Source organism: Musca domestica, unplaced genomic scaffold (assembly GCF_030504385.1).
Source record: "Musca domestica strain aabys unplaced genomic scaffold, Musca_domestica.polishedcontigs.V.1.1 36, whole genome shotgun sequence".
Classification (NCBI taxonomy): domain Eukaryota; kingdom Metazoa; phylum Arthropoda; class Insecta; order Diptera; family Muscidae; genus Musca; species Musca domestica.
Window position 1 is genome coordinate 4702680 of NW_026712318.1, and position 27087 is coordinate 4729766.

General features: G+C 35.8%; 1 protein-coding gene across 3 annotated transcripts in view; it reads left to right on the top strand.

Moving 5' to 3' along the window:
- Positions 1-27087, top strand: part of LOC101889989 (sodium- and chloride-dependent GABA transporter 1) — a 166806-nt gene that overhangs the window by 17326 nt on the left and 122393 nt on the right. The window contains exon 2 of one of the 3 annotated variants that reach the window (XM_059126051.1): positions 10153-10185. The gene's annotated coding sequence lies outside the window, so the exon portion shown is untranslated. Of the gene's footprint in view, positions 1-10152; positions 10186-18026; positions 18344-18413; positions 18745-27087 lie in introns of those variants that run through there. The other 2 variants (XM_059126053.1, XM_059126052.1) reach the window with 2 other exon arrangements.

Genomic DNA, 27087 nt, shown 5'->3' on the forward strand with positions numbered 1-27087 from the left:
TTTATTTCAAATTTCAGGATTCCAGCTCCATCCGATCCTCCATATTCAAATTGTACTAAAAGTAGTACCGTTTACCACCACAAGGTGGTCAGGGCATTATGTATTTGTGCATTTGTTTGTAACAGGCAAAAGGAAACGAGATAGACCCATAGTTCTTTTTGATGATCTGCATAGAATCACATTCTGAGTGGATTTATGCATGTCCGTCCGCCTGTCCGTCTGTCCATGTATTTTTTTGAACAAAGTACAGTTCGCATTTATTACCCGATCCATATGAAATTTTGCACAAATCATTTGTTTGGCCCAAGGACGAACTCTATAGAAATTGGAGATAATAAAATATAGCTCCCCTAAATATCTTCGTCCGATTTGTAATTTATTGTCCACCAAACGTGTAATATCAGCCCGAATAGTATAAAATTTTGCATATACAACCAAATTAGGCCTGAAAATAAGTATGCCAAATTTTATCGAAATAGGTTCAGATATAGCTATAGCTCCCATATATATTGTTCATCCGATTTGTTATTTTTGTCCTCCGCAGCCGTAATATGCACTCTGTAACAACAATATTTGGGGAAATATATCAAATGCAGCTCAGAAATACCTTTGCTAAATTTTATCGAGATCGGTTCGGATTTGAATATATCTTCCATATATAACTTCGTTCGATTTACCTTTTATTGTGCACCAAACGTCTAATATTTGCCCAAATCGTATGAAATTTGGCACTTAAGACCGAATTGAGTAGAAGCTAGTATGTTAAATTTGGTGAAGATCGGTTCAGGTATAGCTGTAGCTCCCATACATATATGGTTCATCCGATTTGTTGTATTTGTTACCCACAGCCGTAATATGCACTCCGTCACAACGATATTCAGGCAAATATATCAAATACAGCTCAGAAATATCTTTGCCAAATTTGACCAAGATCAGTTCAGATTTGGATATAGCTCCCATATATATCAAATGGGCAATACAAGTTCGAATTTAAAAGATACAGATGCTTCGGCATATTTAGTCTTTTGAAATTTTGAATTATAATTATAATTATAATTATAGCGTGTATGATTGAATTCTCCCATAAAAACTTTTAATTGTTATGTGGAGCTCTACCAAAATAGCAAAGTGGTGTAGGGTATCATAAAGTCGGCCCCTCCCGACTTTAAGACTTTCTTTTCTGGTTTTCGTATTGTTCTAGTACGAATTTCAAAAAAACCCAGCCTTATCTGACCCTCACCCAAAGTTTCAAGATTCTTAATTTAGTCGTTCCGCCTGGGCCTTGATGAATCGTTAAATCAGTCAGTCAGTCGATTACTTTACTCTTTTATTAATATAGATTTCAAGGGAATTCGGAACACGAAGACTATAGAAGAGCTTCGGAGGGCTTTTTATAGGAAATCATTTCAAGTTATTTTATCTATAGACGGCATTTAGACGTCCTAAATCCTATAGATACCTTTGAAAAGTCTTCTATCAATAACACATCCCTGACTTATCGCCCCTGCCTCGTAAATGTGCACGCACCGACATTAAAATATCGTTAAAACAAGACGATGTTGTTGTGGCAGTAGCATGGATTCTCTCTCTCCAATCTATGTACATTAATCTTCTTCTACTTCTACTGGTTCTTAATGTTCATAGAGAAGAACAAGACAAACGATAGCAACAACAACCATACATTTAAAATAATTAAAATCAAAAAGAAATTCTTAAAATCCTACAATTAAGAACTGACCGAGCAGAGCACACAACGCCAAAATGCCTGGGCCATAAAAACTGGTATGGAAAGTGGTGAAATTTGAGAACAGACTTTGCTTCTTATGCATGTGTACATACATATGTACCCATGCAAGTATGTATATGAATATATATGATGGAAATGGTTTTTCTTCATAACTCGTTTGATTTTTCTTTTCCATCATTATTATTATTATTTTATTTTTTTGCATAAATGTTTAGAAGCCGCAACGTAATTTGAAGCAAGAGTCTCAAATCGTGTTTTATGGCCATTTGGGTATGGAGGGTAATAAAAATTAATTACCAGAGTAAAAATAAACAATTGCTTCAAGCTTAATATTTCATGGAATTTTTTTGGATTACACATTTGTATTTTGCAGTCTTTTGTGTAATGAAGTTTAAAACTATATGTTTTCAAAAATTCTTCCCTATAAAAGTTCGGTTAAAATTTATTCAATTTCAATATAGATTTTAAAATATCTCCCACTTAGATAAGAATCTCACAAGGTTCTGTATCTTTAAAACAATATTTTTTCTCAAGAAGGTGTTCTATCTACAGCAGACAGAAGAGTTAAGTATCTACAAAATATGTAAAACAGGACTCGATTAATTTCCTATATATGTACAAGTTTCCTTCCTTAGAAGTCCTTTATATGGAGAATGCTCTCATTTCATAGATGATTCTTAATTGACCTTCTATCTATAGAGAATTTCTAGATGTCTGGAAAATACCTTCTTTACATAGAAGACCTCAAAATGGTTCTCTATTTTTAGAAAAACCACTAGAATGCTTTCGATCTAAAGGTCTTAAAGGCTATATCACTTGTAGCTGATAACCGTGTATATTTCGTTTCATATTTCGTTCAGCCAAGAATGGCAACAGTTTTGTATTTTCGTGTCGAAACCACGATTTCAGGGTGAGATGAAAAAACTGCAACCAATTTCAGACTGCTTACATTTCTAAGCCAATCGTCCGACAGCTTTTAAATTATTCCAGTGACATCTCATTATATTGTTTACAAGCGTACAAAAGCATTTTGGTCAGAGTTTCCCAGAAAAAAAGTTATTCGTGATGGAATTCAAGCGTGATAGTGTGTTTTCTTTAAACCCGCGTCGCAGTGGCTGAAAAAAGGCTCGAGAGCTGAACATATCGCAATATTCCATTCGGCAATTGAAATTCCAAAAAGTTCAAGAACTTACACCGCAACAGAAAGAAAATAGACTCAAAAGAGCTTAAGAGTTGCTTCGCTTGACCGAAAGTGGTGAAATGCCGAATTTTATTTTCTGATGGTCCGATGAGAAATCATTCGTTGTCCAGAAGTTTGTAAACAAACAAAATGATTGTGTTTATTTGCCAAAGAGGTCAGCTAAAAAAGAATTCAAGAAGCCAGGCAGAATTCATGCGCCGGCCATGATGATAGCTCGTATCAGAATAAATGCCGAATATTATCGCGGAAATATTCTGGAGGGTGTATTAAAGTTTTGGGCACGCAAACATTTTTACCGCAAACCTTGGACATTCCAACAGTACTCAGCACGCGCAACCCAAATATGGTTAGAAAAAGAGGTTCCTCGCTTCATTTCCAGCGCACAATGGCCACCAAAATCTCCGGATACCAATCCGTCGGACTATTGTGTCTGGAGTATTTTGGAAAACAAGGTTGGCACTAAAAATACCAAAGTGAATGGACCAAAATACCGCATATGGAACCAAATGGACCAAAATACCGGAATGGACCAAAATACCGCAGAGCAACATTTGGGCAGCATGTGACGGTTTCATTGGGCGTTTGAAGACCATAATTAGAGCCAAGGGTGACCGATTCGAACCAATCTAAATTTATTCTAAAATTTGATGCTATTTCCGACATTTTTTGCTTTCATTCAATAAAATTTATATAAAAAAATCAGTAAGTTCGGCCGTGCCGAACTTTGAATACCCTCCACCATTTGGAATGAATTTGAAAATTTTCAAAAAATAAAATCCTTAAAAAATTCTGTTATAATTTTAAAAATACCGAAGATAGTATATTGGAGTATATACGACGTGGACCTACATATGCGTTGTTTGTCATAAGCCATTACCATATTCAAATTCGAAACTTGAATTAAACGGTCAATAATGTAGCTAAAATCCTCCAAATATTGTATATAGGGAGGTACCGTTATATCGGAGCTGTGCAAAGACCTGGACCAACATAGACAATTTTCTGTCGCAGGCTGTAGCATTCATTACGAACTTCAAATAATTTCGGTGGGTATTGTACCTAAAATCGTCAAAATACCGAATATAGGGAGGTACTGATATATGGGGCCTATACGAAGTCCTGAACCTGCATAGAAAATTGTCTGTCACAGACTGAAGTTCCTATTACGAATTCTAAATACGTAATTTGAAACAATTCTGGTGAATAATGGCGCTAAAATCATCAAAATACCGAATATTGGGAGATACCATTATATGCGGGCTATATGAAGACTTGGACCTGCACAGACAATTTTCTGTCATAGGCTGTAGTATCCATTACGAACTTCAAATACCAAATTTTAAACAATTCCGGTTAATAATGTCGCTAAAATCACCAAAATATCGAATATAGGGAGGTACCGTTATATGGGGCTATAGGAAGACGTGGACCTGCACAGCTAATTTTCTGTCATAGGCTGTAGTGTCCGTTTCGAACTTAAAATACCAATTTTGAAACAATTCCGTTGAATAATGTCGCTAAAATCATCAAAATACCGAATATCGGGAGGTACCGTTATATGGGGGCTATATGGAGACGTGGACCTACATGGCCCATTTACAAACTTAACCTGCCTATTGGAAAAATAAACATGTGTGCAAAATTTTAGTCTTCTATCTCAATTCGTTCGAAAGATAGCGTGATTACAACAGACGGACGGAAAGCGCTAAATCGACTTAGAATTTTACGCTAGTCAAGAATATATATACTTTGTTGGGTCTGACATGAGTATTTCGAGGAGTTACAAACGGAATTACAAAGTTAATATATCCTCCGTAGTATGGTGGAGGGTATAATAAAAATTATGGCGTTTGACTTTGTTGCAGTTTTTTTTATGTTACCCTGTATGTATTTGACCTCCATAAGTCTCTCTAAAATAACTCGAGAATGCCATCTATCTAAAACACTCCTCCAGAGGTTTCCTATGTGTGGAGGATCTGTACAGTCCCTATGCCATAAAAAATTCAAAAAGATTTCCACCCCTGGACAGTCTTTCGAAGAGATTTATCAGTAGATGATCTTAACAAAGTTATCCATACATATAGGGATCTTGAAAATTTTTTCTCCATAGAGGATTACAAGTCTTTCAGAGGACCATTAAATGATCTTCATTTCTTCATTATCTATCTATTGCGATTTAAGTTTTTCTATCTATAAACAATCAGTTGAAGTTCTTCTATCCATGGAGGATCTTTCGTGTAGGTCTTATATTCACATTAAGGTTTTTTAAGGGTTTTCTAAAAACATAGGATCTCTTGCCGGGGTCTTTTAGACAGACCTCGCTCTGTCCATAGAATACCATTTGCTAGTTTTCGGTACATCCTTTTGAACAACTTTATGTGAAATGGAACCTTCTGAAGATCTGTTATCCACAGAAGATATATGGAAGGACATCTAGGGATAGAATGTTGTTAGGATATCTTCTTTCTACAAATGGTCTATTGCTTTGTCGTTCGCAGACCTTGAGATGCATTTCTTTAAATATAAACTATGTTCGAAACTTCCTCCATTTAAATGTGGTTTTATTTACACTAAATATTTTAAGGAATGTTTACTTTAGATTACCCTAAATTACGTATCGAATTTCTGTCTCAATTCAGTTCCCTAGCCGATAAAACAAACAAACAAACTGCTCTAATTTAAACCTAAATACAGTTCAAAGGTAAAGCAAACAACACATTATGTGGTTAATGCTCCTAAAAAATTCTACCTGGATCTAATTACACCCCCTCACACACACACACTCACACAGACCGATCGCTGTTGTCATTCGTCATTTCAGTGAACGAAGCGAGTGACTAAGCCGCTGGCAGTGAGAAGGAGGGAAGACGACCAGCAACAGGAAATTTTAGAATATTCTTCTGACACTCCAAACACACAATGGTAGCCCATATATTTTCAGACGAGAAGACACATAAAAGCCTCCAAAGAAGGAGAACACCAAAAGGAATTGAAAAATAAACAGCACACAAACAAAATCCGAGAAGAATAAATCCTTTGTGTTTCCATTAAAAATTGAAATAAATGTCTGTTTTTGGTTTTCCACAGAATTTCTTTGTAAACCACACAACACAACAATACCCATTGTCCTCGGGTTCATTCTGGCGAACGATTATGGGGGGTTGAAGACAGTTCAGTTAGTTTTGCGCAATAAATCGAATGGGAATAACGTCCGTTTTATGTAATGGTCATATTTCACGCTTGTTCCAGTCGAATGATTTTGGGTCAAAATCTGCCTGATTCGGTTACACTCATTGGTTTTATTTATCGACTATTAAATCTGGGTTCAATTTGGTATTTTGGGTTACTTTACAGCTTAGATTGTCCTATAATATTTTAATCTTAAAATTAGGTGCGAACAACTTTGATGATCTTAATCTTAAGGGGGCAAATACAGGGTGAGATAAAAGAAAATGCCATAGTTTTTACATTTTTTTTTAATTTTATTGAATGAAAGCAAAAATGTCGGAAATAACATCAAATTTTAGAATAAGTTTCAATTTGTTCGAATTGGTCGCCCTTGGCTCTAATTATGGTCTTCAAACGGCCAATGAAACCGTCACATGCTGCCCGAATGTTGCTCTGCGGTATTTTGACCCATTCCCGGCGAAGCGCTTCCTTGAGGTGATCGACACTTTGGTATTTTTAGTACCAACCTTGCTTTCGAAAATACTCCAGACACAATAGTCCAATGGATTGGTATCAGATTTTGGTGGCCCTTGTGCGCTGGAAATGAAGCGAGGAACCTCATTTTGTAACCATTCTTGGGTGGCGCGTGCTGAGTCCCGTGGGAACGTCCAAGGTCTGCGGCCAAAATATTTCCGCGATAATATTTGACAATTTATTAAATTAAATTTATTCTGATACCACGTTCGATTAATACGAGCGGAGAGGTTGTTATGGCGGCCTACACCATCACCATGGCTGACGCTTGAGCTCTGGTGGCCAACCGAAGGTGCACATTTTCAGCTGACCTCTTTGGCAAGTAAACACAATCATTTTGTTTGTTTACAAACTGCTGGAAAACGAATGTTTTCTCATCGGAGACGGAGAAAACCAAGTTCGACCAAGTGAAGCAACTCTTTAGCTCTTTTGAGTCTATTTTCTATTGTCTTTCTATTGCGGTGTAAGTTCTTGCACTTTTTGGAATTTCAATGGCTTTACCCCGAACTCATTTTTTAATATTTGCCAAATGGAATATTGCGATATCTTCAGCTCAGGAGCCATTTTTCAGCCACTGCAACTCGGGTTTCGATCAAGTTGCTTCTTTACTTTTCGAAACATTTCTGCTGATGTTGCTGTTTTCTTCCGTCCACTTGCTTGATGTCGAGCTACGGGCCTGAAATCCATCAGTAATAACCCTTTTTCTGGAAAATTCTCACCAAAATGCTTATGTAACAGCTGTCGGACGAGTGGCTTAGAAATGCAGCAGTCTAAAATTGTTACTAGATGGGATTGTCTGATAAATATCGCCTCCACACCAGATCTTGTGTTGGTAGTCATATTGGGATGTGCGAAGACAGTCAGTTTCTTATTTCACATTTTAATAATTATTCAAAATGTTGACCCTTTTTGGGGTAGGTACTTGATAGAGTGGACCGATATTGTCCATTTTCGCACCTGACCTAGCACTGATACAAATATTAGGATTTACAAAATTTAAATTAAATTGTCTGATCCTTTCTTGTTCTATGAGCTAAATTATTTTTTATGAACATTTTGATCTTTTGTGGGGTAGGTACCAGAAGGAGTGGAACCATTTTGCCCATCTCTAAAATCCATCTATGTTTGACGATAATATTACAATGTACCACTTTGGACCAAATCGGATACTGCCTTCGAGATTTATCGTGCGCCCGAGCCAAACAGACGGGCGGACATCGCTAGATCGACCCTAAATGCCTGAAACGGTTTTGGTCCAAAGAGACCTGCGGACTAAAAACGTTATTTCGATGTGGCACGATTTGGCCGTATTAAATGATAAATACCAACTCTTGCCATATGACTGAGATTTAAAAATATCCCTTGGGTGACGTACTTGAGCGTTAACATTTTTACCAAAATAATCCGTGTCTCGTTATCAGTAATATTACTATGCCTTAAATTCTCGGATTCTAAGAAGATTTTTTCCACAAATTTAACAGAATGTGAAAAAGGAGAAGCTTTCCCTCTTTGTTTAGGTTACTTTGCGATGCAAACTTTAAAACGCCGATGCACGTTACTTGGTACCTCATCGAAATAATCCATTTCAGAACATTTAGAGTCGATCTAGCGATATCCGGTCGTCCGCCCGTCTGACTGGCTGGCGCACACGATAATTCTCGAAGGGAATATCCGATTTGGTCCGAACTTGGCACCTCGTAATATTACTGTTTAATTTAGATGGATTTCGGAGATGGGCAATATCGGTCCACTACTTCTGGTATCTTCACCACAAAAGGTTGCAATTTTCAAAAAAACAAAAACAAAATGACTGGACTGAAAGCGAAAGGTTAATCCGATTTTGCTTTAAATTTGCAAATCCTTTTATTTGCATCGGTGCTAGGTCAGTGCGAAAATGGGCAATATCGGTACTACATCAAGTACCCACCAAGAGTCAAAATTTTTAATAATTATAACTGTAAGAAAATGTGATGCAATAGACCCGTTGTCTTGAAATAACACACACCACAATATTTTTACTGACCCACGGTTTGGTGTGAAGATGGGATATATTGGCCCACTCCTTCTGGTACCCCTCCAGGAGGGGTCAGCATTTTGAGTATGCATGAAGTCCTTAAAACGCGAAATTAACATCCGATTCGAGACTTGGAACATCTCAATATTTCCATCATCACAAGATCTGTTATAAAGCTCGTAGAGATCGAACCATTCCTTCTGGTACCTTCCCCACAAAGGTCAAAGTTTTTAATAACAAAAACGATTATAAAATGCGAAATAAGCATCCGTTTCTCTTCATATTTTACACATCCTATTATTTCTAGCCACATTTTTCGACGGAATTGTCTGATAATCCACACAAGGAGTTTCTTGTGGGTACTTTATCCCTTGAAAGAGAATTGTCTATATAGGTCCACGATATCGTATAGCTCCCATATAACGGTACCCCCCGATATTCTGTATTTTGATGATTTTACCCACATTTTTTAACGGAATTGTCTGAAAATCCACACAAGGAATACCTTGTGGGTACTTTATCCCTTGGAAGAGAAATATCTATATAGGTCCACGATATCGTATAGCCCCCATATAATGGTACCCCCCGATATTCGGTATTTTGATGATTTTACCCACACTTTTCAACGGAATTGTCTGAAAATCCACATTCATCCACATTCATTGTGAGTACTTTATCGCTTGAAAGAGAATTATCTATATAGGTCCTCGATATCGTTAGCCCCCCATATAACGGTACCTCCGATATTCGGCATTTTCATGATTTTAGTTACATTTTTCAACGAAATTGTCTGAAATTGTACACAATGGGTTCATTGTGAGCAGTTTACCCCATGACAGAGAATATAGGTTAACGATGTCGCATATCCCCCATATAACGGTACCCCCGATATTCGGTATTTTCATGATTTTAGCCATATTTTCCTATGGTATTTTCTGAAAATCCACACAAGGAGTTCTTTGTGAGCACTTTAACCCCTGAAAGATAATTGTATGTATAGGTTCCCATATATCGGCAGCTTCCGATATTCGATATTTTAAAGATTTTAACAGAATTTTTAATGGATTTTATTTTTTGAAAATTTTCTAATTCGTTCCAAATGGTGGAGGGTATTCAAATTCGGCCCGGCCGAACTTACTGCTTTTTTACTTGTTTTATCTCGCCCTGTATACAAAGGAGTCCCCCCACACAAAACAAACGAGTGAAGAGTAGACTCCGTAAAAAACTCCTACTCTTTCAGCAATCCTTCTCGCGAGCAAGTTTCGCTCCCAAGTGAAAATGAACAAATCTTACCTCTGGTGTATAAAGAATTTATCTATAACTTCTTCATTGTATTTTTCTTAGAAATATAAATCCAAATGGCATAAGTTTTTATACATCACGATAGATTCTGGAGATTAAGATTAAAACCCAAATCAGTCATCTTCATAATAGCCTAAATTAATTTTTCTAATTTTAATTTTTTTTTCTATATTTGTATATTTTCAGATAAAAATAATAGAAAAGCACCACAATTAAAAGGTAACTCTTGTTTAGATTTTGTATTGTTATCATTGTTCGTAAACAAATTTTCAAATTAAAAAAATAAATAAATAAATAAATAAATAAATAAATAAATAAGATCTTTACCTTATTTATTGTATTTGTTATTGCCTACATATCCAAGGACTCCAGGAAATCTTAAATTTTCACATTTTTACTAAGCTTATTCTCAGTGGAATTTCCTTACATTAATTTCCTTTCAATTAAAAGACAAGTTTCTCTAAAACATTCCCACATCCTAAATTCGAAATACTTCTTATTTATTATTAGAACATCAATACGTTTTCTTTACTTCAATACGAGTTATTTTCAAATTCATTTCTTTTCTCAATCTTTCTCTGTCCGAATATATGTACGTTGTCAAATTCAGGTTTAATCATTCAGGTCAATGTACAAATTCATTCATTTCGGCTAATTTCGCTTCTCATCTTTATCGCTTTGTATGTGCGTTCAGGTGGAATGGACAAATTTCATCTCCAGTCACGTACGTCATTTGCGATAATGTTAAATCAGGCTGTTTGGCTACTGTTTCTTTGATTTATTAAAGAATTAATGAGAAATGGGGTGAACGGTCCTTAAAAAAATATTAAAAAATCCTCGACTATTGCTCTTTAAATCCTTGAAGAAATTTATTTTTATATTTAAGTGATAAAAAATTATATTTAAAAATCCATTATTATAGCTCTTAAAAAATCCTATATAAAAATCCACGATTCTAGCTTGCTTCTTCTCTCCTTGAAAAATTTATTTTTTTTTTAATTCACGTTTATAGATATTTACGTCCTTGAAAAATGATTATAGCTCTCCACGTCGGGGAAAAGATATAGTTAAAAATCCAGGGATAAAAAAGTCTTCAAAAAGCCTCATAATCGTTTACCAATTACGATATTAGAAAAAATTATTCCACAATGACCCACATCCAATTTATCTGTCCAAAACTATTTCAAAGTCTAAAATTTCAACTCTATCCCTCCACTCAATGCCAAATCTAGTAATATTTAGTCTACAATCTACATCACTCCATTCTAAACACCAACAGTAATCAAAAATTATGGTAGGCATTTGTAAAACCACCACCAGATCTCAACCCCAGATACCAACAGAGACCTCAATATTAAATTTCATGATTCCAGCTCTATCCCTAAACCCAATACCAGTATTATTTTTCGTACCAATATAAGACATTTCCAAAACCACAACCAAATCTTAAACACAGATTTTAACAGTTATCTGAATAGCAAATTTCAGAATCTTATCTATATCCCTTCACCCAATACCAAATATAATACCATTCAGTACTTTTCGTTAATTTATAGTACACATTTCTGAAACCACCTCTATATCCCAATTAGAGATACCAACAGAGAACTTAATATCAAGTACACATTTCTAACACCACCGTCATATCTTAACCACAGATACCAACAGTGACAATTACATCAAATTTCAAGATTGCAGCCCTCTCCCATCACCCAATACCAAATTTAGTACTATCTAGTACTTTTCGTACAGTTTAAATAATCAATTCCATATTTCAATTCCAGATATCAACAGAGACCTCAGAATTAAATACCGTGATTCCAGCTATATCCCTTCACTTAATACCAAATATAGTACCATTTAGTACTTTTCGTACAAATATAGGATGCATTTTTAAAATCACCTCCATATCATTACCACAGACACCCCCAGTGACATCTTTATAAAATTTTAGGATTTCAGCCCTATTCCTTCACACAATACCCAATTTAGTACTTTTCGAACAATAATAGAGCACATTTCCAAAACCAACTCCATATCTTTATCCCAGATACCAACGGAGACCATAATATCAAATTCCGGGATTCCAGCTCTATTCCTTAACTCAATACCATATATTGAACCATTTAGTATTTTTTGTACAATTATAGTACACATTTCCAAAACCACCTCCATATCGTGACCAAAGACACCAAGAGTGACATCTATATCAAATTTCAGAATTTAATCTCTATACCTTCACCCAATTCCAAGAATTTACTATTTAGTACTTTTCGCACAAATATGGGACGCATTTTCAAAACCACCACCATATCTCAATTCTAGATACCAACAGAGACCTCAATATCAAATTTGTGGATTCCAGCACTTTCCCTTCACCCAATGTCAAATTTATGCACTTCCATACCACCGTTATCTGGTATCTGAAACACAGATACCATCAGTAATCTAAATATCAAATTTCACAATCTTATCTCTATCCCTTCACCCTATATCAAATACAGTACCATTTAATCTCATATACAGATACCATCGGCAATCTAAATATCAAATTTCAACATTTTATCTCTATCCCGTACAATTTCGTAACCAAATTAAGCTTCAAATTTCAAGTTTTTAGCTCTATCCGTTCACATAATCCCAAATGATACCGATTTTGAAGCTTAGTGTCATTTTGGAACTTTTCGTAACCTGAGAATTCGAATTTACAAAAACCCTTTTGGTACATCAATCCTGCACTCTATCAGTGACTCTCATTCCAAATTTTAGAATTCTAGCTCATTCTGTTTGTCCGATACAAAGTGTTCAATTTTTAGTAATTTTCGTACCATTTTATCCCTATCACATGCCAACCTACCAAGACTGACCCTTGTGCAAAATTTCATGATTCTTGCTTCATGTGATTCGTTATTTTCAGTTATTTCACCACTCTTTTTATACCCTTAGCCATATGGCTAGAGAGGGCATATATCATTCGATACGATCAAAACATGCCTCATCGAAATAACGATTTTTGACACTAGGTCTCATTGGACCAAATCCGTTTCAGGAAATATAAGAGTTGATCTAGCGGTGTCCGTCTGTCTAGCTGGCTGGCTGGTCCAAACTTGGCACATCGTAATATTATTATAAAACTTAGATCGACTTCGGAGATGGGCAATATCGGTCCGCCCCTTCCTCACAAAAGGTCGACAGTTTCAAAAAACATATTTCACTGCACAGAGAGGAAAGGATAATCAGATTTTGCTCCAACTTTGCAAATCGTAATTATTGCTTCAGTCCTAGGTCAGATGCGAAAATGGACAATATCGGTCCACTCCATCAAGTACCTCCCCCCCCAAAATGTCAAAATTTTAAATAATTACAACTCTTATAAACTGTGATGTAGGAGTCCGATTATCTTCAAATTACACACATCTCAATATTTTTACTAACCCAAGGTCTAGTATGAAGATGGAACATATCGGTCCACTCCTTCTGGTACCTCCCCCAAAAAAAGTTTAAATTTTCAAAAAAAAAAAAAAAAAAATATATATATATATATTTTTCTGCAGAGAAAGAAAGGCGAAAACTCGATTTTGCTCCAACTTTGCAAATCCTAATATTTGCATCAGTTCTAGGTCAGGTGCAAAAAATGGATAATATCGGCCCACTCCATCAAGTACCTCCGCCACAAAGGGTCAAAATTTTAAGTAACTATAACTCTTATTAAATGTGATGTAGGAGTCTTATTGTCTCCAAATTACCTGTGAAATTACAATACTTTTATTTATCCAAGGTCTAGTGTGAAGATGGAATATATCGGTTTACTCATTCTGGTACCTCCCCCACAAAAGGACAATGTTATGAATAACAAAAATTATCATAAAATTCAAAATAGGCATCCTGTCCTCGTCATATTTCACACATCACAAAATTTTTATTAACCCAAGATCTTTTTCCTTCTGGTACCTCCCCACATAGGGTCAAAATTTTGACCCCTTCGATTATAAAATCCGAAATAAGCATCCGGTTCTCTTCATATTTCACACATCATAAAATTTTTAGTAAACCAAGATCTTCTTCCTACTGGTACCTCCCCCACATTGGGTCAAAATTTTGAATTTCCATAAAGCTCATAAAATGCGAAATTAACATTCGATTCCATTCAGACGTGGTACATCTCAATATTTCCATCAACACAAGATTTGTTAAAAACATGAAAAAAATAGAATACTTCGGTCGACTACATCTAGTACCTCAGGCACATTTAACCATTTTCTAAAAATTATCACATATCTCATATAAATTGAGATGTGGCAGAAGTGGCACGTCGCAATATTTATATCGAATTTATTTAGGTCCGATACGAAATTGACAATAATGGCCCATTTCGTTGGAACCTACTCCATAGAGGGTCAGAAATTTGAATAAACAAAACAGAAGTCAAAATATATTTAAATAATCGAACATTGGCTGAGGGTATACATGTGTCGGCCATATCGACTGATACAAGTTAATTATGTATAGATTTATTCAGGAACAAAAAAGGTTTTTAAAAATTGGCATTCGAATTGACACAAATTTATCAAAGAAGAACTTGTTCCTTGAAAGAATTTAAAGCAAAGTATTTAAATACAAAGTGCTCTCCCAACATTCTTGACAAAAATCTACAATAATAGCATAACAGAGTTTTCTTGAATAATTTTCTTAAAAAAAATCTACAACTCAAATTTAAATTGTATATAAATTTAAATAACACATTCTGCTATCTGAAAATCTCATTACACACGTTAATAACTTGTTTGTTCATGTTATCTCCTGTACCAATACTCAAACATTGAGCTATCTCTTCGTTGTTGTTGTTGCTGCATTGTTTAACGAGTTTTATGAATATCTAATGCACTCACTCACTCGACTTGCATAGCGACCGGCATACATATAATCTTCGGAAGACTGGTGAACTTTAAACGAGTATATTATGCAGATCGCGCCAAGGCGTCTTCAGACATTTGTGCATAATAATGATAATACATACATATATATGTATGTCAGTCACTCACTCACTCGCTCACATGACAGTAGCTGCCGGCTCAAGAAGCTATGTTGGCTTTGCCGGCAAAAAATGAAGAAACTAATTTGACGACTGCGTGACATTTGTTTCCGTTTAAACGCACACTTATGAACACAAATGCCCAGCAGTTTTACATTTAACGGTCAGAGGCTTCTTTTTTTCTTTTTGCGTTTTGTGGATAGGGAGTTCTTGGCTTCCCCCGTATCGCTTCGTCTTGTGGTCGTTCGTTCGTTAGCCCTTAATCGAGTTGAGTTAAGAACGAAAAAAAAAACCAAAACATTACAATTCCCATACACACGGTAACCGTAGTAGTCATATAGGTATAAATTGTACGCTCCTTATCCCCGGCTAAAAATAACTGACGTTTTTGGAATATACAAACACTCTCCCACACACATATACCGGCACAAACACGTACTCACGCAACCAACCAACCTGGCTAAAGTAAATTGATAGACAATATAGGTAAGAGCAAAATAAAGTAACAAACAATAATGAAGTCAGAAAATAAAGAATGAAACTGAAAACAACAATCATGAAACCCACAAAGTGTAGAATAATGAGCGATTTCAAATAAAAGGTTAAGGAAGAAGCGAGAGTTAAAAAAATTACTCTCAAAATGAATTGGGAGAGTTTCCGTTTGGTTTTTCTTCACTGCTGCCACGAACCAGTGTAGTCAATTAGGCGATTTTTAGAAATTTTTTAAATGGTTTTTACGATAACATTTCATTTGTACTTTGAGAAAGGTAAATGTATTTAGAAATTTTTTAAATTTTAAACAATATTATGTCTTTGGGCATTTGGAAAAGAAAGCTAATTAGACTCATAGTTACTTTTTGATGATCTTTACAGAATCACTTTCTGTGCCGATTTATGCATGTCAATACGTCTGTCCGTCCGTCCGTCGATCCAAGTATTTATGTGAACAAAATGCAGGATTGATAAAATTGTCCAAAGAATATTTGTTTGGCCCAAGGATGAACCCTATTGAAATTGGTGAGAATCGGTTCAAATTTAGGTATAGCTCCCGTAACTATCTTCAACCAATTTCGGGTTAATTGTGCACTAAATGGCCAATATCAGTCCAACTGACCTGAATTTTGGCACATCCGACCGAATTCAGTCAAATTTAGAGAAGATTGGTTAATATATAGACATAGCTTCCATATATTTGATTCATCGATATGGTGTTTAAGTCCCTCATATTCGTAATATGCACTCCACAGGTACCAAATATCAGATACAGCCCAGAAATACCTCAGCCAAATTGTATCAAGATCGGTTCAGATTTGGATATAGCTCAATATCAGTCCAAATGACCTGAATTTTGGCACAGCCGACCGAATTCAGTCTAGAAGCAAGTACATCAAATTTAGAGAAGATCGGTTCAGATATAGCTATAGCTTCCATATATATGTTTCACCGATATGGCGTTTAAGTCCCTCATTTTCGTAATATGCACTCCACAGGTATGATCTTTGGTACCAAATATCAGATACAGCTCAGAAATACTTCAGCCAAATTGTATCAAGATCGGTTCAGATTTGGATATAGCTACCATATATATCTTCAACCGATTTCGGGTTAATTGTGCACTGAATGGCCAATATCAGTCCAAATGACACATCCGGCACATCCAACCGAATTCAGTCTAGAAGCAAGTACATTAAATTTGGTAAAAATCGGTTCGGATATTGCTTTAGCTCCCATATATATGTTTCATCCGATTTGGTCTTTAAGTCCCTCGCATTCGCAATGTGCCTTCGACAACAATGATATTTGCTACCAGATATCTAATAGAACTCGAAAGTACCTTTACCAAATGTTATTCGGCTAAGATTTGGTTGTAGCTCCCACATATATCCTGAATTCGATTTCAGGTTTATTGTGCAAATAATGTCTAATAGTCCCATTTTGTGGGACTAGGCTTCGATATATATTTTTTCAATATAATTCAATATAATCCTTCTCGAAGTTATTGTACATCGTAATATTATTATCAAATTTAGAGCGAGTACGGAGATGGACAATATTGGCCCACTCCGTCAAGTACCTCCATCACAAAGGACAAGAACATTGTCCAGATCGATCCACGTTTTCCTACAGCATAACTTGAACATTTTAAAAATTCATAATTTTTTTAAAAATTGGTGAGATTGAATTTGAAATATATGGACGAAAAATTGATATTTGAATTGTTACTGAAACTACAGCGACTTCCCAAAAATCACTTTTCTCGAAATTGGCATATTTCGAAAACGGTTAAAGATATTGAAGAAAAGTAAACGGCACAACTGTTGTTCAGTCGAATTTCAAAAATTATCGAAGATTCGAAAATATGTTTTTTACTGAAATTACAGCGATTAAAAACATTTTTTCGAAATGGGCATATATCGAAAACAGCTAAAGATGTTGAAGAGAATTAAGTGGCACAATAGTTGTTTATTCGAAATCCAAAAATTGGCTAAAATTCGAAAATATATAAAATTTTAATGGCATAAATTGACACAAACCAAATGCAAATCAGCACAATATTTTTCTGAAATTCGAAAATTTCAATTCCAGAATTGGAAATTGCTTTCCGTCCGACCCTATTCTCTTTAAACTCATGACAGTGTGGGGACATATTTGTCAAAAACGGTTTGGCGTTTTAAATTCAACGCTTTTTTATTTCCTAGTGGTGTGTCAACACTTTCCAACATCTTTTGAGACAGAGGAGTAAGAAAAAAAATTCGCACTTATGCACTTCGCTCTTTGCTCTCTCATTGAAACCTCTCTTAGCATGCTCTTGTATCTACAAGATAGATTCTACAAACAAATGAATGTTTGTATCTTGCGACAGATCTTTTGGTATCTTATTTTCTCTTCACCAGCAACAAAACAACGAAGTAGGCAATCATTCATGAGAAGAGCAGGTAGTTGCGTTCGCAGCTATTGAGTTTGCATGACCGAACTGCTTGCTTACGGGCTCGTTGGCTGGCTGACTGTTTCATTTCACAGGTGATGTTGGTGGGAATTTTTTAACTTGTTTTCAGTTTTGTTTTGAAACGGTACGAATGCATGTTCGAGTCGGCTACGTTGCGGTGCGCGCTTAAAAATATCATATCCAAACGTCTGTTTGTTGGGGTGTCGAAGATGAATATATATTATAAAATTGTCGCTTACGTTCCGTCGTCCTAACCACCCGCTTGCCAACAATTCCGAAGCGTTGCATTTGAATACAAATAATTTTAGAAGATTCGTGACTAAAGATGATGATATTCCGGGAATACGCAAAATAACCTTCTTCCTTAATTGCCGGAGCATTTCATTACCTGTGTGTGTGTAAGAGAGTGAGTGTTTGTGTTTATGCGTATCTCAGTGTGTGTGTGTGTTTGCGCCAATATTTGTTAGGCGCATTTGAATGAATTACGTTACATTCTGATGAAAAAAAAAAAAAAAAACAATTATAATAGAAAAGTCATATAAATAAATAAAAAAATTAGTTGTTTATTTTGTCGAATTACGTGCATTTTGTTTGTGTGTGTCTGTGTAATCAACCAGAATCGATAAAAATAGAAAATTGGAAGCTAAAAAAAATAAAAAAAATCAAAGCAATTAAGTGGTAGTTAAATATTGTGTTTGGTGGTAATTAAATAAAATTGGTTGGCGTCTCTCCTCGTCCGGGGATTTTTAAAGGGATTTCTATCTACGTACCTATGTCACAATTGGATTTCGTATAATTGGTGAGTTGAAAATATTGCGGAAGACAAAATTTGAGGCAGTTAGTAAGGATCAATGATCTTTATTTTTGTTTTATTTATTTCAAGTCTAATAAAAATTTTAAAAAAATCTTATTTTCTGATAGTCGGAAACAACTTGAATACTTCAAAATGTTTAGCTTTTCGGTTTTGTCGACTGTATTATACCCCCAGCCTTGAGTTATGTGTATTCAAACTTTTGAGCCTTCCAAAGCAATTGGCCAATATTGACCAATTCGTATCTGGCCTAAAACTGGTTTAAATTTTAAAACGTGCCAGAGTTGGACTATATCGACTACTTCCTATACTTTATATGAGATATATGCAATTTTTTTTTTTAAAGTGTGGAAATATGCGTGAGGTAAGAAATATAGCGGATCGAAGTATTCCATTTTCATACTTCATCTAATACAGATAAAAAATATTGATAAGGGAAAAATTATAAGAAAATCCGATAAATTACAGGTTCATATCAGATTTCTGGTTAAGAGAAATAATTAGCTATAGGAAGAAAGTTGTAAAGAATAGCGACTTGTTTTGCTTGTGACAAGTATAAATATTGAAAATTGTGGGTGAGGTACCAGAATGGGTTCGCAGTTATATACCACCTTCACAACAGATCCTGTGATAGCAAAAATGTTTGGATGTGTGAAATTTGAAGAGATTTGGGTGCTTATTTCGCTCTCTTTGAGTTTTTTTTTTTAAATCTTTAACCCTATGTGGGGGAGGTACCAGAAGAAAATGTTAATGGAAATATTGAGATGTGCCAAAATTTTGAGCTTGTGGGGGGCAGGTACCAAAAGGAGTGGACCGATATATTCCATCTCCACGCGAGACCTTGGGTTAATAAAAAATATGATATGTGTAATTTGAATGGAATCGGATGTTAATTTCATGTTTAATGAGCTTCATGGATATTCAAAATTTTGACCCTTTGTTGAAGAGGTATCAGAAGGAGTGGACCGATACATTCCATCTTCACAGTAGATATTGTGTAAGTTGTAGTAATGAGATATGTGAAATATGACAGCCGGATGCTTATTTCGGATTTTATAATCGTTTTAGCTATTCAAAACTTGACCCTTTGTGGTGGAGGTACCAGAAGAAATGGTCCGATCTCTACCATCTTTATTACAGATCTTGTGTTAACAGAAGTACTGAGATGTGCCAAGTCTGAAGGGAATCAGATGTTAATTTCGTGTTTTATGAGTTTCATGAATATTCAAAATTTGAGGTACTTGATAGAGTGGGCCGATATATTCCATTTTCACACCAAACCTTGAGTTAATAAAAATGTGTAATTTGAAGATAATCGGACACTTACATTATATTTCATAGGGGTTAAAATTATTCTAAATTTTGACCCTTTGATGATGATGACTGATATTGTCCATTTTCGCACCTGACCTAGTACTGATGCAAATATTAGGATTGGCAAAGTTTTAGAAAATCGGATTATCCTCTCTCTTTCTGTGTTGGATCAAATCGGATAAAGTTATTGTGCGCACCAGTCAGGCAGATAGACAGACAGACGAACATCGCTAGATCGACTCCAAATTTTCTGAAACAGATTTGGTCTAAAGAAACCTTGAGTCTAAAACCGTTATTTCGATGAGTTACGTTTTGGCCGTATCAAATGATATATACCCTCTGTATCCTTATGGCTGAGGGAATAAAAATTAAAGATTACAAACAAACGCAAGTTAGAACGGGACAGTTGGTTTTGTAGAAAAAAGTTTTGTGAAATTCAGTGGGTGGAGGATACATTAATAACTGTTCGTAATGATTAAAAATCTATACAAATTATTGAATAATTCTCCGAAAGCGGGTCGATATTTTCAAATCAAATTTTCTTCTCACGGCAACTAAAATTTAAAATTACGGCCAATGCGGATGGAAAATGCTGCTGTATCGAAATATTCATATCCATGTGATATTGCTTACAGGAACATTGATACAGGATCCCGGAATTTATTCTAAGTTGTAGGACTTCTATAACTATCTCTTCACCCAATACCAAATGTAGTTCCATTCAGTAAGTTTCGAACAATTATAGAATATCAACAGAGACCTCAATAGCAAATTTCGGGATTCCAGCTCTATCCTTTCACCCAATACCAAATATAGTACCATTCCGTACTTTTCGTACAATTATAATACAAATATGGAGTTGGTTACGGAGTTGCATATGTCCTGGCTACAAACGAACAGCGACCCTAACTTCAGATTTCAGATTTCAAGCACTATCTTTTCACCCAATACCAAATTGTACCAAATATGGTACTATTTAGTACTTGCCGTGAACTCGTAGTATACATTTCAAAAAGCACCTCTTTATCCCCAACACAATATTTCAACACTCCAGCTTCTTCTATTCTCTCTAAACGAAACAGTTGCAAATTTAGCACCATTTAGTACAGTTCTTACACAATTTCCAGTTTTACCAAATTTAGTACCATTTAATATACATGAGTAGAAATTTCCAAAGCCTCCTACATACCCCAATCCTACACTCCCATAGTGATTCCAATTTCAAATTTTATGATTCCACCCCTGTTGGTTCGCCCAAATACAAATTGTACTATATTTAGTACATTTTAGTACATATAAATACAAATTTCTCAAAACTACCTACATATCCCGATCCTACATTCCGACGTTAACCTTATTTCCAATGTTCAGGATACAAACTCTATTGGTTCACCCAAATCCAAATTTAGTACCGTTTAGTACTTTTCGTACATATACATGAGTACACACTCTCGAAGCTACCTTCTTACATCGACTCTACTGATCAAACTTGATTCTTACCCAAAATTCCAAGTAATTAGCTCTAACCGTTCACATGATACCAAATGGTACCAAATTTAGTACATTTTAGTACTTTTCGTACACTTATAGTGCGAATTTCCAAAAAAAAAAACCTTTGGTAAATCTATCATTAACTCCCTCAGTGCCTTCATTTCAAATTGAAGAGTTCTGGCTCCACTGCCTCATCAAGTGTCATATTTAGCACATTTTAAAACTTTTCGTACGGTTCTAGGACGAATTTCCAAAAACCCTGCCTTATCTGACCTATACGGACCAAGAGTGACCCTCGCCAAAAAAATTTAAGATTCTAGCCTCAGCCGTTTCGTCTGGGCGTTGATGAATCGTTAAGTCAGTCCGTCCGTCTGTTGTAATCACGCTACAGTTAAAACAAATTAGGATAAATTTTGCACAAATCGGTATTTTGTCTGCAGGCAGGTCAAGTTCAAAATTGGGCTACATCGGCCCACTATATCGTATAGCTCCCATATAACGGAAACCACCGATATTCGGTATTTTGATGGTTTTAGTCACATTTTTCAATGGAATTGTCTGAAAATCCACACCTGTATATCTTTCTGAGTATTTTACCTGGAAGATAATTATCTATATAGGCTCACGATATCGCATAGCCCCTATGCAACGGTACCCCCGATATTCGACATTTTGATGATTTTAACGACATTTTTGATCGGAATTGTTGCAAATTTCGTATTTGAAGTTCGTAATGAGTACTTGAACCTATGACGGAAAATTGTCTATGCAGGTCCACGACTTCGTATAGCCCCCATATAACGATACCTCCTGATATTTGGTATTTTCATAATTTTAGCGCAATTATTAACCGGAATATTTTCAAATTTCGTATTTGAAGTTTGGATTCGGTACTACAGCCTATGACAAAAAATACTTATGCAGGACTATGTTTTCGTGTAGCCCCCATATAACGGTTTTCATTTGAGCGGTATTTTTCGACTATTTCTTTTTTTAATTCTTCAAGTTTCTTCAAAATGGTAGAGGGTATTAAAAATTCGGTCCGCCGAACTTAGCTGCTTTGTTAGTTGTTTACTCCACTCTTATAGTCGGCTGGATTTTGCCTGTAATAATTGAGGGTCTTCTAGATGTAGAAGGCCTGTAGAGGGTCCTCAATAAATTGAAAACCTGATGAAGGTTTTCTAATCATATATCCCCTATTGACGGTATCCATCTCATAGGGGACCTGTAGAAGTTATTCTTGCTGTACAGACTCTTTTGAGGGTTTTCTAGCTGCAGGCAACCTGTAGAGTTTCTTCTGGTCTTAGGACTCCTATCTATAGAACCTCTATTGAGATTATTTTAATCATGGAACCTCTTGAAGACCTCTTCTAGCCATAGAACCCCTTTTAGGAGTTTTTTTTTATCCAAAAATAACCTAAAAAGGGTCTTCCAAGTATAGAAGAACTCTCGTATTGCCATATAACGATTTTCCTTTGAACGGTATTTTTCGACAGAATTTTTTTAGAAAATTTTCAAGTTCCTTCAAAATGGTAGAGAGTATTAAAAATTCGACCCGGCCGAACTTAGCTGCTTTTTTACTTGATCACTCTACTTTCATAATTGGCTGGATTTTGCCTGTAGTAATCGGAAACATTGAATATTACCACATAGTGATACGTATATTTTTATACATACTCTTGGAACCACAGCTGGTAGAAATGGTGTAACCAATATTCCGTAGGGCTTAATGTGTATCTGTTTTGTTTAGAAATTGGAAAATATTATGAATTTGAATAAAAGGGCCTGTTCTCTTGCCACCAAACACTTTAATCCGAATTATGTATGGATGACTCATTACAGATCGTTATCAAGCAGCAAAGATAAGACCCTGGGGATCGCAGTGGATTTCAGGTCCGATGACTTTGGCAAAGTGTGAATTTGCATAATAATAGCAATGCCGCTACTCTACAACCAGTTGTTCGTTTTCTACTTTTTATGAGAAATAGTCAAAAGAAATGTGATTAGAAAGAAGAAGAATAAGAGGAGAGAAGATAGCGACGACGGCGAGGAAGATGATGAATAATGACAGAGATAAGATCCGTTTAAGCAAACAATCGAGCGAAAATGAAGCTATGCATTGTCATTTTTATTAAGTGAATAGCAAAAAAAATTAAACTTCTAGAGGTTGAATGGCATGGAATGTATGATTATCGTGCTGTGTTAATTGAGGCGAGAGATTGGGAGAGAGAGAAAGAGGAGTTAGGGGGAAATTCAATTACACAAATTCATGGGAGTACAACATAAAAGGGGTGAGATCACAAAGCGAAAGGGTCTGGGGGCATTCTTCATTGTTCTAAGTTAACAAAAAATTCTAAATTTTTTAACTTATGATTCTAAACAAAATTAACCTCACTTATATTTTGCCGCAAAAATAATTTGGGGTCAAAGAAAACTGCTATGGCGTTTTGTCTCCCATCCCATCGCCGGCATTAATTTCAATTAATCAAACCCAATAAAAAGGAATTGGCACGCCAATTTCTTAGTCTCACTGTGCCGCCTTCGAAGAGAATAAAACTGTCTACAGACTCGCTGGCGTTTCGTTTCACTTTTGACATCTCAATTAAAAGTTACCGGGTCAAGTTTAGACGCCAGAATTATTATGGTGAGAAATAAATTTGCAATACTATTTGTCTTTGGCAAGCAAACGCTCGCCTGTCACGCTAGGCCAAATTGAGAAGTGCAATCAGAAGGCAAAATACACCAAAAACCGAAATAAAATGGAAATGAAAATAACCGTAAGGCGACGGAAACGTCACATTCGCCATCGGTCATAAATAAAACATTAATTTTATAAAAAAAATTAAATCGATCAATAATAAATCAATAATTCAATATTTAGAAAATTATATAATAGCTAATAACAATCATAATAATATAATAGTGTGAAATTAAGTAGCCATCATAATACCGATGATTGAAACTAGTTCAGGGTTTTATAGTTCCGCAAAGAATATGAGGGAAGTTGGATGTTGTTCTAAGGTTATACACATAAATTAACCTCAAATAGAGCCGTAGAAGGACACTAGGTGATAAGTTTTTCCACCATCGTGTTATAAAGAATACAAACTGAGTTCGGTGTGCTTTGTTGCAGGTCCTCGAAGGAGTTTCGGGAGTTTCTTTGGCATAAAAACTTAAAATAATGCGGAAATACTACCAACACTATCTGTAGAAGATCATTTGGCCATAGAAGACCAATAAAAGCCTTCTATCTATAGAAGTCCTGCAGAAGATCCTCTATCCATAGAATATCTATAGAAGTTCTTCCATCTATAGATGACCTGCAGAGGGTTTTCTAGTAAAAGAACCCCCATTGAGGGTATTCTTGTCATAAAAGTCGTGCAGAAGTCATAGTCTAGTCATAGAATACCTATTGAAGGTCTTCTAGCCATTTGTGATCTGCAGAGGGTCTTCTAGTCACAGAAGACTTGTTCAAGAGATTCTAGGCATAGAAAACATGTTGAATGTCTTCTTGTCGTAGGAGGCCTGTAAACGGTCTTCTCGTCATAGAAGACCTCAATAGAATACCTCTTTAAGGTCTTCTAGCCAGCTACCTGTAGAGGGTCTTCTTTCTAGGACCCTCTTCTTGAAGGACTTCTAGCCAAAGAGGACCTGTAGAAGGACTTCTAGCCATAGACGAACTGTTAAAGAACGTCTGTTATCCATAGATGACCAGTAGAGGGTCTTCTTTCTAGTCATATAGGACCTATTGAAGGACTTCTGCCACAGACGACTTATTGTTGGTCTTTCAGCCATAGACGAACTGTTAAAGGTCTGTTATCCATAGATGACCAGTAGAGGGTCTTCTTTCTAGTCATATAGGACCTATTGAAGGACTTCTAGCCATAGACGAACTGTTAAAGGTCTGTTATCCATAGAGGACCTGTAGAACGTCTTTTAGCCATAGAGGACCTATTGAAGGTCTTCTAGCCACAGACGACCTGTTGAAGGTCTGTTATCCATAGAGGACCTATTGAAGGTCTGTTATCCATAGAGGACCTATTGAAGGTGTTCTTGCCACAGACGACCTGTTGAAGGACTTCTAGCCATAGACGAACTATTAAACGTCTGTTATCCATAGAGGACCTGAAGAACCTCTTTTATCCATAGAGGACCTATTGAAGGTCCTTTAGCCACAGACGACCTGTTGAAGGACTTCTAGCCATAGACGACCTGTTGAAGGACTTCTAGCTATAGAAGAACTGTTAAAGGAATGTTATCCATAGAGGGCCTATTGAAGGTTTTTTAGTCATAGATGACGTGTAGAGGGTCTTCTAGTTATAGAAGACTTGTTCAAGAGATTCTAGACATAAATGAGTAAAAAAATTAAATTTCCGTCGGGCCGAACTTTGAAAACCCTCAATTGTTAATTTTCAAAAAAATAAAATCCGTAAAAATGCGTTAAAATTTTGAAAATATTGAATCTAGCCGTTATATTAGGGTCTATACGACGACGTGGAACTGCATCATCAAAATATCGAATATAGGAGGTACTATTATATGGAGCTATACCAAAACGTGGACCTGCACAGACAATTTTCTGTCATAGGCTGTAGTATCCATTACGAACATCAAATACCAAATTTGAAACAATCCCGGTGAATAATGTCACTAAAATCATCAAAATTTTGAAGATCGGTAGGTACAGCTATTTGGGGGCTATATGAAGACGTTGACCTGCACAGACAACTTTCTGTCATGGGCTGTAGTATCGATTACGAACTTCAAATACCAAAGTAAAAACTATTCCGGTGAATAATGTCGCTAAAATCATCAAAATACCGAATATCGGGAGGACAGCTATATGGGGGCTATACGAAGACGTGGACCTGCACAGACATTTTTCTGTTTTAGGCTGTAGTATCCATTACGAACATCGAATACCAAATTTGAAACAATTCCGGTGAATAATGTTGCTATAATCATCAAAGTACCGAATATCGGGAGGTACCGTTATATGGGGGCTATACGAAAACGTGGACCTACATGGCCCATTTTCAATAACAAAAGTCCTGCAGACATAATATACTTTTTGAGTAAAATTTTATCAACCTACTTCATTTCGTTCGGAAGTTAGAGTGATTTCCACAGACGGACAGACGGATAGATGTCGACGGACGGACGAACATCGCTAAATCGACATAGAATTTTATGCTGATGAAGAATATATATACTTTGTGAGGTCTAAATGTATATTTCGAGGTGTTACACCTGTAAAAGATCGTCTAGTCATAAATAACCTATTGAGGGTCTTCTATGTATAGAGGACCTGTAGAGGATCCTCAATAAATTGAAGATCTTCTGAAGGTTTTCTAGCCATATAAACTCTATTGACGGTATTCATCTAATAGGGGACCTGTAGAAGTTATTCTTGCTACACAGAATCTTTTGAGGGTCTTATAGTTATAGTTAATCATAGAAGTCCGATTGAAGGACTTCTATCTATAGAACCCCAATTGAGTTTGATTTACTCATGAAAGACCTCTT